Source organism: Sinocyclocheilus grahami, unplaced genomic scaffold, assembly GCF_001515645.1.
Source record: "Sinocyclocheilus grahami isolate Dianchi unplaced genomic scaffold, SAMN03320097.WGS_v1.1 scaffold34.1, whole genome shotgun sequence".
NCBI lineage: Eukaryota > Metazoa > Chordata > Actinopteri > Cypriniformes > Cyprinidae > Sinocyclocheilus > Sinocyclocheilus grahami.
In genome coordinates this window covers 2568854-2574853 of record NW_015505213.1, presented here as the reverse complement: position 1 = coordinate 2574853, position 6000 = coordinate 2568854, and positions in this window count along the sequence as shown.

Sequence of the window (6000 nt, the reverse complement as noted above, 5' to 3'; positions counted from 1 at the left end):
CAATCGGCAATTTTGCATGACGGCCAAACATTAAAAAATACGGGGTATAGCCTGTAGAAGGGTGAGGGGTATTATTGTAGGCTTGTACCAATTCTGCCACATACTGGTCCCAATCGTCTTTCTGATCATCCTTTAAAGTGCCCAACATACTCAACAGTGTCCGATTAAAACGTTCACATTGTCCATTTCCTGATGGGTGATAGGGAGTCGTATGAGACTTACTGATATTATACAATGAGCATAGCTCTTTAATGACCCTTGATTCAAAATTTGGGCCCTGGTCGGAGTACAACTGATCAAACCCTCCAAATGACTGTATAAAATATTTCCACAACACCCTTGCAGTAGTCACAGCCGTCTGGTCCGTAGTGGGCACTGCAACTGCATAACGAGTGAAGTGGTCCATCATAACTAAGATATTACACATCCCGCTGCGTGCAGTCTCCAGTGACAAAAAATCAACAGAAACTACCTGAAGAGGGTATTCTGATTGTATAGATACAAGAGGGGCACTCACTTTATTTGCAGGAGTCTTGTGCAGGTTGCATCGAACACACTGAAGGCACCACTTCTCCACTCCTCGTACCAGCCCTGGCCAAAAGAAACGTCGATGGGCCAAACCCAGAGTCTTTTCCGCCCCAGGTGTCCTGTGTGGTCATGCACCCATTCCAGGACTTGCGACTGCAGACACTGCGGCACCACTATTTGCTTCCATTTATCAAATGTCTTTGGATCACATACCTCCCTGCGCAGCAGTCCCGGATCCTCACAGAGGCGGGCCCACTGTCGCAACAACACTTGAGTAGACCGATCTTCCGCTGCTCTCTCTCTCTCGGAGAGGGCCCTCTCTCTCTGTCCATATAGATCCACAATTGTGATACCGCTGGATCAGTCCGCTGTGCCCTCCTCCACTCGGCCAACAGACTGGGACCAACTCTGTCTCCTTGATCTGTATGTACCACTGTCTCGAACTTGTGACCCTCCTCCAGGTCCTCAGTGACTGGAACAAAGGCATGGACACAGGCCCGGACGACTTCAGGTGCAACATATCCGATCTCACCACATGGGACTGCTCCATCCTCTGTGGGCCCGGCCGGAGTCTCACTCACAGGCCACCTGGAGAGGGCATCAGCATTTCCATTTGTCCGCCCCGGTCTATAACGCACCTCAAACTGGAATCCCACAAGCTGGGCCTCCCATCGTTGCTCCACTGCACCCAGATTTGCTGTATTCAGATGAGCCAAAGGATTGTTATCTGTGCAACCGTAAAGGGAGACACAGCAAGATATTCCCTAAACTTTTCCACTACAGCCCATTTTAAAGCCAGAAGTTCCAGTTTGATTGAGCTGTAATTTTTATCATTCCTTTTCGTTGGTCGGAGACTTCTACGTGCGTAGGAAAAGACTCTCTCCTTCCCCTCTTGGACCTGGGCCAATACTGCTCCCAACCCTGTCTGGCTGGCATCAGTGTACAACAAAAATGGCAATTCAAAATCAGCATATGCCAATGGGAGTGCTTGTAGGAGACTCTCCTTCAGTTCCATTCCCCATGCCCACCCATTTATTTTTCCTGTGGCTGGTCGAGTACGTCGCTTTGATGTCCCCCACAACATGGAGTTCAATGGTGCTGCAATCTGGGCAAAGTCTTTTATAAAACGTCTATAAAACCCTGCCAGGCCCAAAAAAGCACGCAACTGAGTAATATTTTGAGGGGTTAGCCAGGCCTCCACTGCCCGCAACTTCTCTGGGTCTGGTGACACCCCTCCTTCTGCAATCACATGGCCCAAATAATGAACTTGACTCTGGAAAAGTGAACACTTACTGAGTTTGACCTTTAGGCCAAAGTCCCCCAGACGACTGAAGACCAAATCTAGATGGGCAATGTGGGCCTCAAAGGAGGGGGAAAAACTATGAAATCATCCAAATAGAACAATAATGTTTCAAAATGTTGATCCCCCAGGCAGCTCCCGACCAGTCTCTGAAAAGTTCCTGGGGCATTGCATAACCCCATCGGCATCCGATTAAATTCATATAGCCCCATCGGCGTCACAAAAGTGGTCTTCTCTTTGTCAGCTGGGTGCACACCCACCTGCCAATACCCATGTGCTAGATCTAGCGTTGAAAACACTCTAGATTTTTTCAGTGAAGCCAGTGACTCCTCAATTCTAGGCAAAGGGTATGAATATTTATGAGTAACACTATTCAGCCGCCTGTAGTCTACGCAGAAACGAAGGGTGCCGTCCTTCTTTCTGACAAGCACCACAGGTGCTGCCCACTATAGCTCTCCTTAATAATACCATTTTCAAGCATGTTATTTAAAAGTCCCCTTACTTCTTGATACAATTTTGGTGGAATCCTATTATAACGATCTCTAATTGGGGCTGCATCACCTCTTGGTATTACACGTAAAACCCTATCAGTATGCCCATAATCCTCATCATGTTCTGAGAAAACCTTTTGATGCTTAGATAACAATTCAGAGATAATTTCTTGTTGTTTGGAGCTAAATTGCAGTGGATCTAAAGAAACAGCCACAGGCCAGGGCAAGTGTTCTTGTTTTGCATCCTGCACACTATTTTGTCTCACCCCCACCTCCACAGTCTCATTATCCAATGGTCTTAATTCTACGTTTCCCTGCACCCTTGGACACAACTCAACATCAGAAATCTGACCTAACCGACAACGCTGAAAAAGCGTCACCGGAACTGGAGAAAGGTTTAAGATTCTGACCATAACACTACCATTTGAAACTGCACTCAATGATCGGGCTACCAATAACTGGCCCGGCAATACATCATCTTGACATGATTCTACCAAGCCCACATAATCCTTTCTATCAGGCCGAACACATGCGCATACCTCGATCACCACCTCTGACTGTGCTGGTATTATTTTTCCTTTTCCCTGCGGCCAGTGAATAGTGCTTATCTGTCCAGACTCATCAACAAAGTTTAACAAGTCCTCACACACAGAAAACATTTGGTTCCACACCTTGACTTGTACTTCACTTTCTACACCTAAACAACCATCTCCAGACTGTGTCATTACAATTTTCCCACACTCTTTAATTACGTTCATTCCAATCAATCCTGGATATGATGACCCATTCGAGTCTCTAACAATAAGCACTCCCCTTTTTGGTATTACTTTGCCGCATATAATGAAATCCACCTCAATATACCCAATATATGGAATCACCACATCCACCACTGGACATTGTCTTGTATCACCACATCCACCACTGGACATTGTCCTACTAAATGATCTTTCTTTTCTGACTAGCCACTACCTAACATTCCCACTGTTTGGGCCTGCATAGTTGGTTCTACAAGTTTAAAGGCCCTTGAGCGCCTTCCACCCACCTACAACGTCTTTCAATATGCCCAACTTGTTTGCAGTGCCGACAGATAGGTCTACCCTGATGGTCAAATTGGTCTGAACTTTTTCATCCTCCCCTGGACTCATACCTAAGTCTTGCACTTTCACTGTTAGGCAATAAATTCTGTACTCCTTCACGAACTTCGTTAATCATTCCAGCCACCATTTCCTTTATTTCTCCTTTTAACTGCAAGAAAACCTCCTGTTTAATTTCCTCAACCAATTTTGCTTTATCTGGGGCTGGTTTTAACTGTACTGTTGCAGCTACGGCCTGCCGCACCTCCCCAAACTCATCTACTCGTAGAATGGCTTCCTGTTTGACCTCTACAAAAGAACTGTCTGGTGCTGCTCTAACCATACCCCGAAGTTCCCTACGCAATCCTACATCCAAAAGTCCTAAAATAAATTGATCCCTTAAGATGTTACCCCTAATGGTTCCATCCCCCCTATTTTCCAATTGATTACTCAATTCCTGAAGTGCCAGAGCATACTGTCTAACGTTCTCATCCGTCCTTTGCTTACGGATAAAGAACTGGGAACGAAGGGTTGCAAGGGGAGCCATGTCTCCATAAATACTTTCAAAAACGCTAATATCTGTTCGGATGTTGCACGCTGTGCTGCTGGCAAAGCTAACACTTCCCTCTTTGCTTCTCCATCCAAATTACTTACTAAAGCTGAAACTTTCTGCGCCTCAGAATAAGGATATATATTAAACATTGAGGACTGGTATGATACGCAGACATTAAAGTTATTTGCCTGAGTCCCCTGTTCTCCATTAAACTTTTGACACCATGGTGTTCCCATCATAAAAGGAAACATAACCATGTTTGCATTTGTTGCTTGACTCTGAGATATGTTAGGAGCACTATCTGTTCCCTGCTGCTGCTCGCTAGATGTAGATGGTAACTGCGCAGATTGTGTAGTTGACATCTTCCCTGCTATTGCCCAATGTCCAGACTGCCAAACTACGCCAAGTTGTAACACTCCAATGAAAGTCAAAGGAGTAAAAGAAGAGACCAACAGGTTCCTGCCTAGACAAGATAAATTATTTGAGCATCAATAGCCAAGGAGACTCAAGCACACAACCTTAATAAATACAGATATAGCTTTTATTCTTATACAATAATACAAATCATATTAAAACCTCAAAAGGGCAAATCAGCAGGTTAAGATGGGTGTCACATATGATTAATAGTGTATTTGATTAATCAAAAGTTACCTAGAATAAGTAAGCAGTCAACAAGCAGAAAAGTATTCAGCAGAGGGTTTAAACACCTTAAAATTAAGTAATGTGCTGCCAATTATATGCAATTTCATTACACAGTGTCACGAGAGGGAACAACAATGTTATTTAACGATTAGGCATTTATTTATCATAGACTGCATGAGCTTAACAATTCAGTGAACTGCGTAAAACACACACCCCTTTTCCCCCGGGCTCTCCCTATATAAGGGGGTGGAGTCCCTGCCAATTCAGGTACAATTTGATTGGCCAACATAAGGTTCCACACATCTCCCTCCCTTTTGAAAAAGAACATTATATTTTCTTTTAACATAATAACCAAGTGCAACACAATGAAACTACATAACTGTGGTTGTTTTGTGTTTTCTTTTTTTCCCTTTTACCAATTAAAGAAATTAACAACATATAAAATTTCTTGTCATTTTCTTCTTAATCTTTCTCTTCCTCTCCCCTCTTTTTGTTTTCCCAAACAAGAACAATAGAACAAAACAACACCCCAATGAGTCTCTGTAAGCTGATTTTAGTCTAAGTAACGAGCTGGTGTTTTCACAACTCTTCCACTTGAAGTTATGACTGGTGGTGCTTTCACAGGTGCAGCAGGAGCAACCACAGGAGTTTTTAAACGTTCAGTTTCTGCACCATGAGGGCCTGAATTCCTCCCTCCTTGAGGTTCACTGCACCCAGTGGCATCTGGTTGCAATGGCATCACTTGCAGATGTTTACGGTTCCTGCGTAGGACAGCTCCATTCTGTGTTTGCACCATGTAAGATCTTGGTTCAGATGTTTTGTTCAGCACCACAGCTAGTGTTTTCCAGCCTTTCTCACTGTCCAGTTTAACAAGAACTTTCTCCCCAGGTTGGAGTTCTGGTAAAACACGAGCAGAGTGTCTCCGATCATAGAAGAACTTGTAGGATTCCTTTGCAGCCTTATCCTTCCACTCGACTGCTTTGTAATCAATGGGTTCAAGCATGGGCAGGTTGGTTCTAATTAGTCGACCTGTCATTATCTGGGCTGGGCTTAGTCCAGTTGCAGCAATGGGTGTCGCCCGGTAGCACATCAGTGCCATATGAGGGTCAGGTTGGCTGAGAATCTGTTTTGCAGTTTGAACTGCTCTCTCTGCAGCTCCATTGGCTTGGGGGAAATGAGGACTTGAGGTTGTGTGATGAAAATCGTACTCTGTACTGAACTGATGAAATTCAGCAGAGGTGAACTGTGTGCCATTGTCTGATACGAGCTCCCTGGGAATTCCCCATCTTACAAACATGGTTTTCAGTCTGCTGATAACTTGGAAGCTGGATGGTGTTTGAAGATGGGCTATTTCGATGTCACGCGAGTAATAGTCTACGACTATCAAGTAAGTTTTACCACTCAACGCGCATA